Source organism: Orcinus orca, chromosome 13 (assembly GCF_937001465.1).
Source record: "Orcinus orca chromosome 13, mOrcOrc1.1, whole genome shotgun sequence".
NCBI lineage: Eukaryota > Metazoa > Chordata > Mammalia > Artiodactyla > Delphinidae > Orcinus > Orcinus orca.
Window position 1 is genome coordinate 6,702,282 of NC_064571.1, and position 13,506 is coordinate 6,715,787.

The 13,506-nt window shown below is 46.8% G+C and overlaps 1 protein-coding gene across 15 annotated transcripts in view; it reads left to right on the forward strand.

The window, feature by feature from the left end:
* Positions 1–13,506, forward strand: part of AFF3 (ALF transcription elongation factor 3) — a 561,951-nt gene that overhangs the window by 76,076 nt on the left and 472,369 nt on the right. The gene's annotated exons all lie outside the window — the stretch shown is intronic.

Below are 13,506 nucleotides of genomic sequence, written 5' to 3' on the forward strand. Positions count from 1 at the left end.
CTTCTGAGGCCTCTCTCCTTGGTTTGCAGAGGACAAGCTCTTGCTAGCTTTTCCTGTGGTCTTTTCATGCACAGGCCTTCCTGATTTCTCCTTTGTGTGTCCAAATTTCCTCTTCCTATAATAAGTATACCAGTCAGATTGGATTAGGACCCATTCTAATGACCTCATTTTAACTTAATCACCTCTTCAAAGGCCTGATCTCCAAACACAGTTACATTCTGAGCTACTGGGGGTAAGGCTTCAATATATGAATTTTGGGGGGATGCAGTTCAGCCCATAATGTTGTAGCACGTGTCAGAATTTCCTTCCTGTTAAGGCTGAATAATATTCCACTGTATGTATAGACTAGTTTGTTTATCCAGTAACTCATTGTTTGGGTTGTTTCCACCTCTGGGGTGTTGTGAATAGTGCTGCTGTGAACACGGATGTACAGATAGCTCTTTGAGACCGTCTTTCAAATCTTATAGGTGTATACCCAGACGCAGAACTGTTGGATCATATTGTAATTCTAGCTTTAATTGTTTGAGGAAATGCCGTGCTCTTTTCCATGGCAGTTGTACCATTTTATATTCCCACCAACAGTGTGTACAGGGTTCCAGTTTTTTCATATCCTTGCCAACACTTGTTATTTTGGGTTTTTTTTGAGAATACCCATCCTAATATGTATGAAGAATAACAAATATTTAATATACAGCATCAAACATACTAAGTAAAAGCAAAGGAAAAAGGAAATTTTATTTTTTCTGTTTCTCAGAAATAACCAGTGTTAACGTCTTGGTATTCTCTTAGATTTTCTATATATGTATGCGTGTATATGTGCGCACACACACACGTACATATGCTTATGTATAAATTTAACAAAACTTTAATCACATTGCTTATATAATTTTTTTCCTGGTTTTCATTTAATATTACATTATGGGCCTTTCCTATGTCATTAAATATTATTGAAACACATGAGTTTAATGGCTGCAACATACAAAATAGTTTCATTATTTTCTGGTTATTGCTCACAAGGTTGCTTCTTGTTCCCCCTGTTATATACAATTCTCTGATGAAAATTTCATCTACATGTATCTCTGCATTTCTGACAATTTTGTTTGGCCAGATTCCTAGAAGGGGGTTAGCAAGGTAAACAGCTCTCTTTAAAGTTTCTGAATATATACTACAAAATGCACAGTTGTTTCCAGCCATGTGGGAGACACCCAACACTTACCGGGATTGAATATTATCTTTCCAACTTGTTTTTTAAAATCTTTTCCAATTGAGTACATAAAAAAATGATTTCAGTTTGATTTAGTTTGCATTTCCTTAATTATTAGCGAAGATGTGCAGTTTTCACATATGTCTTTTTTCTTTTGTGAATTTAATACGCCTGGTAAATAATTGACACGGCTAGGAAATGGCGCATTGGATTTGCAGAATTACCAATATTTTTATAGATGCTGTTAGAGATGCGATTAGTCACAGCCTTTAATGTTTAAGAAAATGTGATCTGTCTAATATTAATATTAAGAGATGGTGTTGCATGTATTGATGATAATTTTGTTGCTCTGTAAGACTTGTGAAAACTAGTCAGAGACAAACTGCTTGAAACATAAATATTGGAAACAAAGGAAACACACATAATCTGAGGAAACATTCATTTTTATCGAAAATTCTAAGTTGAAAAGAAATTAATATCGTAAATAGTATTTCTCAAACAGCAAACAAAGTTTGATTAGATGAAAGATAAGGAGACAGTTTCACACAAAAACTGGAAAGAGTACTGGGGAAATTATAAGGTAGGAGAGAGTTGGAGGGCAATGGACAGTTAATAAATCTGTAGCCAGGAGAGGAGGGTTCAGAGTTCCTGGAGGACCTTGGCAGTTCACCAAACCCTTTCTGATGTCAATTGTTATCCCACTGTAAGTCGAAAGTCCCAGATGCCCCTGCACTAGGGTTCCTAGTCTTGAGGTTCTGTATGTCCTGGAAGAAGCAGACAAGTTGAGTTCCTAAAGGGAAGTTCCCAGAGCTGCTATCAGATGACCTGGTGTCTTCTGAATTATCCTCGGGAATCATGCAGGTAATTTGTCTGAGGCCCAGATGATACTGGGGCAGGTGCAGGGAGAAAGTAGATGCTCTCCAGGTGAATACAGTGATTTTTTTTTTTTTTTTCCTGGCATGCCTAAGTACAGGGGAAATACTGAGAGATTCAGAAAGTTCCTGCTCGATGTAGAGTTCGGTTGGATTAAAGTCTGCAGCTGAGGTGTGGAGAGTTGGTTTAGTTCATCCTTGGGGAGGGAGGGGGTGGGTAGGAGAGAAGGAGAGTGGAGAAGATAGGCCTGGCCTGGTAGGGAGAGCCAGGATCCTGGTATAGTGTAGCACATGACTTACTAATCATTGCCTTAATTTTACATTTTGCACGTTTATAGATACTTCAGAAGGGGAAGAACAAATTAAAACTGTTAATATTTCTAAAATATAATGCTTTTTATTCAAAAAGTAATATGTGGCTATAAAATAACCAAGGAAGACAGAAGAGTATAAATTCTTTCCCATCCTCACCACGCCATCGTTCATCTCAGAGGTAACTATTTAAACGTTTTTATGTATCCATAAACACACACACGTTATTTTATGTCAAAGAGATTATGTCATCCTTCCCTCTACAACTTATTCTTTTCGCTTTTTATGTCTTGGATGTTTTCCACGTCTGTACATTTAGGTCCACACCGTCCAGTAGCTACATACTCTTCCATTGTACGAAGTACTGTAGTTGGTTAACCAGTCTCCTAGGAATGATATTCCGCTGGTTTTAAATTTGTATTTGTTTTGTCATTTAGTAATTTGTTTTGCGGAGGTATCCTAAATACGAACAGTATATTCCTAAGTAGGAGATGCCCGGGTCAAAGTCAGCATTTAGTGGCGGCCTGCTCAGGCCACCTATCTGAGATGGATGAGGGGTGGCATTTCTTTCTGCGTCATGGGTGTTTTAATCACCTTCCATCCAGCTCTTCGTGGTACTTCACGTTGGCAGAACATGTTCACATTTCCAAGCACCCCGCCCCCTTCTTACTGATCAGCGTGCGGGTTGGTTTTGTTTACCGTGCCTGAGCTGAAGGCCTGCAGCTCGGAGTAGCTCCCAACTACGGCCCCTGGGTCTTCTCCCTCCTGGCCCGATGGTGATGCCTTTGAATGGAGAGGAGAGTCCTTGGAAGTTATGGGCCCAGTGGGAGGAGATAGTCTTGTCTGATGGGAGGATTTGCTATGTCATTTCTATAATTCCAAGCCAACTCTGAGTCCTTTTCTTCTAATTTAAGAAAGCTTCAAGTTCAGTAATTTTCTAGGGTGTTTCCCACGGAGATGTTACAGTAGCTTCTATAAATGCAAGTAGATTTTTCATTGCGAAAGGACATCATGACGCTTCATGTCTCTTTGTGCAAATCTTGAAGAAAAAATTATTTGGTAAAGCCTAGCGTCATCAATGCCTTGTACCTGAAAGGCATTCGTGTGTCCAAGCACGTGCTTTACTGTCCCGGGAGGACCAGGCAAATCCACTCCCAGTGTTGCTTCTCCTCCCTGGCTTCAGTGAAGGTGGGGTTAGTGCAAAAGAAAGTTGGTGATTCATTCATCCATCTGTTCATCTACTCATTCAATGAACGGTCATTGAGCGTCTCCTGTGAGCCAGGCTTTGTTCTCAGCTAATTCTGAGGGGTGCGGACATTAATAAATTTATCCTGATATCACAGAGCTACTTACATTACCTGTGACGTTGGGCTTACTCTGTTGTGTACGGGCATATGTGGGAAACATAAAAAGAGACAGAAAGAGCAAGAGCTGAGGGAGGAGAGGAAAGGAGAGGAGAAGGTGATGTTTTAAGAGAACATGAAGCAAACGTGTTGTCAGAACAGACTTAGTGTCCTCTTTGAAACGTTTCTTAAAGAACTGTGATAGTTATCATCATGGGTAGGCAGCCCCATAGTATATAATATTCTGAAAGTTCTAGGGAATCAAATGAAATAGTTTTATGATAGATTGCATGTCTAGTTGAAATGGGGGAACGTGTAAGTGGTACAGCAGCCATGGGAGGACCCCTTGGTTTTCTGACACTGTTACATGGATATTTAGAATCAGTCGTCTTTAGTGTCACTAGCACAGAACGAATTATAGAAATGTAGAGTTCCAATAATTCATAATTCTCAACATCTTCCTCTAAGTCAAGCGTAATTGACTACAGAATTTTCACCCTGGGAAGATGGAGGAACGTCCTCAGGCGTCCGTGTCAAGGTGTGGGCCTCAGACTAGCCGGCACTTTGTATATAGTGAGTGTTAAGGGAACATTTTTTGAATAAAAATATATTATTTTAAAAACTTAAATTGTCTTTCATATGCAGAACTTATGCAGAACTTAGAATTTTGATTCTAACAGTTATTGTTCAGAATAACGTTTAAATTTTCCAAGTCCTACTTTTTCATTGAAGAAAGGTCTTTATCTGTAAAATGAGCATAAGGAGCTGTTTATGACACACAGATTTTATTTCATTATATATATTCATTTACTAAAATGTTGTGTTTTGCATAAATAAGGGGTACATAACAGGTTTGTAGAGAGGGATAAACATGAGAACAAATACAACCTTCTTTATAAACTCTCCAGCACCAGACAGTCGGCCAATATTGGCATTATTGTGATTCTCATTATTATATTCTATAACCATAAAGAATATTTTAGGATCCAAATCTGAGTGGATTTTCATTCTGTTTGTTCAAACTGTGGCATATGTATAGGCCACATTTTGATAAGGAAGGAGAAAAAAAATTAAACAACCATTGAGCATCTATTCTTAAAGCATTGTTCTCATTGCCGACTCTGTGCTAGGCAGTATTCTAGGTGCTGGAAATACAGAAAGTACACATAGGCCCTCTGCTTGTGGAACTAACCATTTAATGGAGGATTCAGATAATCAGTACAAGAAAAGTGATGTGGAAACCGTAGGTTTCTATGTAGGAGTTATGAAGGGCCCCCTGGTCTCTTGGGGGAGTCAGGGACTGTTTCTGAGAGGGGAACACCGCTAAGCTGAGACCTCCAGGGTCGGGAGGAGGGGGCCAGGTGGAGAGCAGAGGTGTTGAAGGCACAGAGAATAGCACACACCTGGGCTCAGAGATTGGGGAGATTGAGGGCTGACAGTGGGGAGAGAACAGGGGCCGGGTCCTACCAGGCTGTGGCTGCCAGAGTTGGCTTCTGTCCAGCGGCAGGGTGGGACCAGAGTGGTGACATGATCAAATCTCTGTTTCAGAAAACCCCACTCTGGCTTGACTCTGGAGAAGCCATTGGACTGGGGCAGGAAGAACAGCTGGGAGACCCTTTGGGAGGCACTGCCAGGGTCTGGAGAGAGCCCAGGGTGGCCTGGACTGAGGAGCGGGCGGTGGAGGAGAGAGCTGGACCAATCTGAATGACGTTGACAGTGCTGGGGACTGATTGGAGATGAGGGGCAATGGCATGGGAACGATGGAGCCAAGCTGATTCCCGCCTTTCTGGCCCGAGCGATGTAGTGGCTAGTGGTGCTGATGTGGGCAAACAACGGAGGCCGAGGCCGGGGTGGCAGGTGGAGGTGCGCTCGGGAGACTGGCTCTGTGTGTCTGCGGGAAGCCTGACTTGGGGAGACCACGTGGATGGTTGGATAGTTGGGTCTGGAGTGGAGAAGGGAGACGTGGTTGTCCCTGGAGCCTTGCACGCGTCATCAACGTGAAAACGGCACCTGCAGGCCAGGAATACACAGCGTCACCCAGGAAGAGGCCAGGCCTAGATCCTGGAGCGACAGGACATTTTACAGGGGCGGCGCAGGAAGAGAAACACGCAGGCACACTCGGGAGTAGCCCGAGAGGCAGGAGGAAAACAGGCTCGCAGCCCCACAGCCCGGGGAGAGAGCGTGTGGAGGTGGCGGCGTTGGCCGTGTGGGGGGCTGGGCGGTGAGGAGTGTCCGTGGAGGCCCCGCGAGGAGGGGGACCTTGCTGTGAACGCAGATCACATGGGTTTCGGAGAACCAGGCCTTGGAGGGAGAGCAGCTCTGCAGAAATCTGTGTCTCATAAAGAGCAACAGCCCGAGGAGGACAGGGGGTCAGGGGAGGCTCCTCCTTTTCTTTCCTTCCTTTTTTCTTTTTCAAAGCTGAGGGCCTCGAAGGGGTTTATTTGCTGTGGAGAAAAAGCCAGTTGAGACCCAGATGGTGACCAAATAGGGGGAAGTGCATCTGTGGGGAGGTAGAGGGTGGATGGAAGGTGGGGAGTAAACGGAAGGGGGCTGCAGAGCCCAGGGGGGCGGGTCCTCGTGGCAAGGAGGAAGGATTCGCCCTGAGAGAGGAGAAGGGGAGGCCTGAGGTCCAGGTGAAGCGGGTGGAGGACAGGACGTTGAGGGGGGCCTCTGCCTGGGGGCTTCTGTTTCTCTGTGACCCAGGAAGGGAGGCCTGGGCCTCGCACGCCAGTCCTGCCTCCCTGGGGACCATGGGGTGGGGGTGGGGGGCGTCTTCATTCCCTTTCAGTCCTGAGGATCACTACGGTCTTATTTCCCTCTTTGCTGCATCCTTTACCCACCGAGACTTCTGGCTGAGCTGGATAAACTGCTTTGTACCAAAGGAAGCCATTCTCATCTTCAAAGCAGGGCCTCCTTCCCTCCCAGATGAACGGTTGAGTCCGTTTCGCTAGTTCCTATCTGTGCCGTCCACGTGGAAGATCCTCGCGGTGGGCCCGTCTGCTCAGACGTGGGAGGGTGTTTGAGGCCGTGCCTGTCCCTTTAACGCCCTCTCCATAGGGGAAGCTCTCTTTGCTTTCATCCTAGCCTGGGGCTAGTTTTGTACCTCAGGAGCCCAAGCTCTTACCTGCCTTCGGAGATTCCCCGGTCGCGGTTCTGGGAGGACACAAAGTCGAGGAGTCGGGCTCAGGAGAAGCTGGAGCCGTGTGTTCATGGCTGGTGTTCGGGGTCGCAGGGCTTTCCTCTTCTAGGAGCCCGACCCATCAGCGTCAGGAAGTTATATGAGGGGACTCGGCCACCCTTCTGCCCCCCCCCCATGTGGGTACCACACCCATGACCCTGAGGGGCCGCGCAGGGGTGCTTTGGGAGAGCATCCTGGTTACAACATAGGCACGCTGGAAGATAGGACCCATCCTGTGTACGGCTTTAAAATCCTAGGAGCTGAAGGTTAGCAACTGACGCTGTAAAGTGAAAATGAAATTTAACTGAGCATTTAGTGGAGGAAAAGTAATTTATTGGCTCTACCATGAAAAGCCCTGGGAGTAGGCGTCCTTCTCACCCCGGACGCCACTGATGGATGCCGGCTCTGTGCTGCGGGCTGCAAGTGGGCTCTTTAGAAGAGCATAGTAGGGACTTCGCAGGTGGGTCTCATTTGGTTATGTTACTGCTTTTGTGAGGCTCTGCTGTGTCTTTATATTCTACCAAGGAGAAGATGGTAAATCAGGGTAATTGCTTCATCCCAAGGCACTTTTATATTGTAAAGCAAAGAGGTCCTGTTAAGAAACTCAAATTAACTTCGGCTGTTGATACTATATGGAGAGCCTCTTTGAAAGCTGCTTGTCATACAGCCTGGCGGTTTATCACGGGACAATTCCATTAGAACCTGACACTTGTCCTCAAGGCCCCAAGACTTGGGATCCCTCAGGAAAAGCATTTAACCCTTGGCAATGCAAAGCTGTCATTTATCTGTCATCTCTCTAAAAACCCACTGGAGCACGTTTACGAGAGAGATTTGGAGCAGTCATCATTTCCGCTGAATTAGAAATAGATTTGGGCTTCAGTAAAGAGTCAAGAAACAGTCAAGTGTCCAGGCCCACACTGCAGAAGTGGCCTGGCGCTGCTAGTTCCGTTATAAAATGCGCTTACCACGGGATTCCGTAATTCTCAAGGAGCTCACTGAACGGAATTCAGCGACTGGAGTATTAGTTAATTGCTGGTGCTGACTCATTTGAATTGCTTATCCCAGTTCTATTTTATAGGCTTTAGAAGAATTGTTAAGGTTCATGTATATCCACCAAGGAGGCTTAGCAGACCTTAGAAGAATGAACTGAAATTGTCACGATCTGAAAATTAACACCCTTCTGCCTGGCATTTACGAACAAAGGATGGGGGTACCATTTGTCAAAGCCCGTCAGTGAGCAGGTTCCCCAGGGAGCCAGGCCAGCAGAGTCAAAGAATTCAGTCTCTGGTGCCAGACTGCCTGGCTTCAGACCCAGGCATTGTCTCTCACTGGCTGTGGGCATTTGACAAGTTAGTTAACCTCAGAGCCTCTCGTTCCTTCATGGGTGGACGGGGAGATGTCTGTTGGGGTTTTAAAGACTGTTAAATGAAATAATGCACGTGAAGTCCTTCCTACAGTGGCTGCATATAGTAATAAAGGGAAATTGGTATTAGCAAAATTTAATATGGGCCTGATGGGTCTGAGATGATGGTATAGATCATCCCAAAAGGCTAGTTTTCATTGGAATATTTACTGGCTGAATTTTTCTGTGGGCGTCTGTTACTTTATGACTCCCTTCCATTTCCTAGTTTCACAAAAGCTGTGGTACAGAAGTGATTATGGCACAAACCAGCCTCAATTCTGTTCCCATTCTTGTAGAACAGATCGGCAGCCCTAAGGCAGAGATCTGTAAATGCTCTGAGTTTCAAAATTGAATTAAGATTGCGACAGCCTTTGTGGTCAGAGACAAACAAGTAAGGTTGGGCTGACCTTTTCAAGATGTCCCTGGTGGAAGTAATCAAGGGGGTGATCCTTCCAAAGCTCGTGGTGAGCCAGAGGCATAAAGCTGTTGGGGGAAAACCGAGTGAACAGGCATGGGAACTGGAATGCAGTGACTCACAGCGAACAGCCTGGTGTAAGCGAGCAGGGTCCTAGTCATGTTCTTTAGGATTTAAGGGTTCGTCGTATGCGCTGTTGGCCAGTCCTCACTCCCCAGCAGGTCTTTAACCACCAGCCTCACCACCACCACCGTCACCATGACCACAGTCGCCATCGTCACCACCGTCATCATCACTGCCGTCACCATCGGTCACCAGCAGCACCACTGTCACCCTCACCACAGTCACCACCATCGTCACCAGCACCATAGCAACAACAGCTCAGGGCCTTGATGGACCCCAGTGGGGAGCGTCCTTGCTTCCTCCCCAGTCTCTGTCTCCAGCCCCATCTTCTCAGCCTGACTTGCCTCTATCACCCGCTCACTCCCTGACCACCTTTCTGCCCTCCAGTCCACTGGCTCTGACTGCAGACCAAGGAAGGAATTTGCAAGTAAACTTCAACAACCTTGCTTTTCCCTGATTTAAGGAGGGATTACTGATCTTTTAGTATTTGCTTTAAAAATAACAAGAGACGTTAATTGGTTTGACCCTTTCAATTTAAAGCAGTTGTTATCGTTTTGGAGCGCTTGATTACGTTTCCTTAATTATACACGGTCGCTGCTCTGAAGAGCGGAGCGTGTCTCTGGAACCTTCTTCCCCTCTTCCTTTGTTGCCTCTTCTTCTTCCCGTTGGCCCTTGTGACCTCAGCCCCCACCCTGGGGGCGGGTGAGCACAGCATCCCAGGACTGTCCGCATCCCAGGACTGAAAAGACTGTCTCCTCTGTGGTCCAGCTGATCGAGGCCAGCCCTGATGCAAACTGCAAGGAAAGGGCGAGTGAGTCTGGGAGTCTCCTTTCATTCTCCCCTGCGTCCGTCCTTCACTTACTCCCAACCGAGCCTGCTTTCAGGAAGGGATCAGGTGAACTTATTTAGGGCGAGGTAGTTTAGCAGTGGAGCAAACCAAAGAAATGAAACTTTGAGTGTGGAATTTCAAGTGGCTAAAGAAGGAAGATGGTGTGGTGAGGACAAAGGTCACCTCCTCCGAATACTCTCAAAGGCCGCTTAATAGTAATTTATGTATCTTGTACTTCTGCGTCCTCCCTCTTCCCTTCCCTCTCCTCCACCTGCCCCTTTCTCAAGACCCAGCTCAAAGCAGCTCTCTTGCAGGATGCAATCCTGGCTCCTTCTGCATGCCGGACCACAGGATGTTAACATTCTCTGCTTAGAAGGGTCCCTTCCTCTCCTCCCCCTGGTCCCCTAGACTGCTAGCTTCTCAGCAGCAGGATAGGCTGGTAGCAGCCCTAATGGTCTTCCCAGTATCTGACACAAGGGCATTCAGAAATGCTTTTGGACTAAAGTGAATTGTAGTTCTGCTATTGGAGGAGGACAGTAGTTTTTCAATGTGGAGAACATGATAACTTTATCCAGAAGACAGGTAAAAGGTTTCTCATTCTCTCTCTCTCTCTCTTTTTTTTCCATTGGAGTATAGTTGTTTTACAGTGTTGTGTTAGTTTCTGCTGTACAGTGAAGTGAGTCAGCTATATGTATACATATATCCTCTCCCTCTTGGACCTCCCCCCGCCCATCCCACCCATCTAGGTCACCACAGAGCACCGAGCTGAGCTCCCTGTGCTGCACAGCAGGTTCCCACTAGCTAGCTGTTTTACACATGGTAGTGTATCTATGTCAATCCTAACCTCCCAATTCATCCCGCCCTCCCCTTCCCCTGCTGTGTCCACACGTCCATTCTCTACATCTACATCTCTATTCCTGCCCCGTAAATAGGTTCATCTCATTCTCTTCTCCTTGAATTCACTCATTTCCTAGATCCCAACCCTGGAGATACACCGGTAGGTAGAGTAATGGGGGTTTTTGTTTGTTTTCTTGGTTTGTTTTCTTAAGGATGAAACACTTTGATGATTCTAGTCAAGAGGTGCAATGAACCACATATACCCTGGGCTGAAAGCCTTTGTCATGGGAGATGCAGTTTGTTTGAAGCGAGTGGTCAGATGTGAACGGGCTGCACGTGGATCAGTGCAGGAAGGAGGAGGGCAGAGTCTCTCTCTGGCCAGTGGGTCTGCTGGGTCAAATCTGGGGCTCAGTTGCGGAGGCCACTGTGCCAACTCCAGTGCCTTCCCTCCAGGAGGGCAGCTGGTGCCTGGGAGTTGGAGTTGGCTGGTGCCTGGGTCGGATCCGGTGAAAGTGATGACACTGTCAGCCCTGGCAGGCTTACTCTAGACTCTGTAATTTCTTTATTCACTCACCCGTCCTCCATTCCTCTATTCTGTAGTACATGGATATCCTTTTCGTATGGGTGCTGTGGAAAGAGACCGATTTTTGTTTTTCGTTGTTTTGGGAGTATAAAAATAAGAGGCCAGCCTTTGATCCAGAATTCTTCTTTTACTTCTTTCTGAAGGAGAGAGGACTTCCCGTGGTTTCACTCACCCTGCTTAGCTTTGCCATGGCTCACGTTCACAACTGGTGGACGCTGGGCTTGTAGGCACTAGGGTGTAGGAAGTGTGGCCACTTCCTGGCTCTTAGGTAGGTCCTGTCTCCTGGATAGACCTGAAGAAAATACTTTGGACATTGCTGTTCTTTCCACATGATGTCGGATGATCAGACTCTCATCCTAAGTTCCTCGATCTTTAAAAAAGTTAACCCAGGAGTATCTACCAGCTTTGTCTTTCTTCAAGGGACATTGTAAGGATAACGAAGAGACATACATGTGAAGTGTTGTGAGCTCAGTGGAAGGGAGAAGGCTTGAGGCTCAAAGGTATTACTGTTATTTAGTTCCATGCTGTTATCATGTGATTTTGGAAATGATGATAATATCATATTTGGATATCTTTTCCTCCTTAACCAGCATAATTGGCTTTGGCCACTGCCCTACAAAATACTTCACGCGTCATCAATGTGAAAACGGCACCTGCAGGCAAGGAATGCACGGCGTCACCCAGGAAGAGGCCAGGCCTAGAGCCTGGAGTGACAGCACATTTTACAGGGGCGGCGCAGGAAGAGAAACACGCAGGCACACTCGGGAGTAGCCCGAGAGGCAGGAGGAAAACAAGCTCGCAGCCCCACAGCCCGGGGAGAGAGCTCGTGGAGGTGGCGGCGTTGGCCGTGTTGGGGGGCTGGGCGGTGAGGAGTGTCCATGGAAGCCCCGCGAGGAGGGGGACCTTGCTGTGAACGCAGATCACATGGGTTTCAGAGAACCAGGCCTTGGAGGGAGAGCAGCTCTGCAGAAATCTGTGTCTCATAAAGAGCAACAGCCCGAGGAGGGCAGGGGGTCAGGGAAGGCTCCTCCTTTTCTTTTCTTTTCTTTTTTTTGTTTAGTTTTTATGACTTTTATTAAATCCTTACAAAACAATACAAAATTCCGGCGTTGACAGTTGGTGTAAAGGAAAACTTCTGAGCTGTATCAGTTCACCTGGTGCAGTGGAGTTAAAGTGCTTGGATGTGTTTCCCCCACTTTAAAACAATTTGAGGTTTCTTTTGTCTTTTTTACACATCTTAACATTGAAGCACTGCTGTGCCCCCTTCCCCCAGCGCCAGACTCGTTCACAGTAACGGTGCTGGCCAGTCCTTTCGGGCCCGCACTGTCGTTGTGACAGGGGGAGGAAGTGGCTGTCCCGCCTTTGAGAGAGAAAAAAAAAAAAAGCTGCTCACAGCTCAGCTTTCCCGAGTAAAATGGCCATGGCGCCTGCAGCCAGCGAGAGTCCATTTGTTTCTTTACAAAAAGGCAGAATCTCCGGTTTCGAAATGTGGAATCACATTTTCTGGGACTGCTATACATCTGCAATAAATAATAAATAGTCTCGTAGCAGTTGGCTGCCTCTAATGCAAAATAAGTAAATACATTTGGCGACATCCATTCGAAGAGTGTGACTCTTGTAATTGTCACAGAAGGAAGGAAGCACCTCACAGACGATAGAGATTTTGCCGTCTGTGAGTAACAAAGGAACATAACTCACAACACGAGGCTTACTGAGTTTAATGGATGTATTAGCATGCCAGGAATTGGAATTCTCTACTGCAGCCGTCCCCAGGGAAGCTGACCTGACGTGCAGCACGTCAGGGGAGAAGGTTCCTTTGCTTGTAGAGCAAATGGCCTGGCCCTCATATTGCTGGGATGGCAGAAGAGGGAAGAGGGCTGAGTTTTAATGGTGACACTTCAAGAGAGAGGCGTGCTCCAGGATTGTGACAACCTGCCCAGGCCTCACTTGCGGGCAGTGGAACGGCGGACTCACTGTTGAGAAGGTACTGTCTTTACGAGTCAGAAGAGGTACGAGTTCAGACGCTTAGGGAGAGATGAGGGCTGGCAAGTCCAGGTTTTCTCTTCCAGTGACATTTGCTTTATGCAGATGACATTTTAGCTTCCTGGGCCTGACGTGACAGGAGGGGGTTGTGGTTCTAGTTCAGGATGAGTGGGTGGGTTCCTGTTAGGAGGCGCTGAGTGCTCAGTGGAAGTGGCAGAGCTGAGAAACCCGAGGAAAGGCAGTCAAGAAGTCTTGCCTCTGGTGCAGGGTTTCCTTTGCCCTCCTCCGGAGAAGGGGGACGGGTTGTCATCTTCAGTCATTCTGGTTTCAGCGATGGTGTGGAGGGCGCGGCGTGGCACAGGCATCGTGGCGGTCCTGTGAAAGGTGGCCAGTGTGCTTCTGTTAGTAGCTCATGTGGAGGTGGT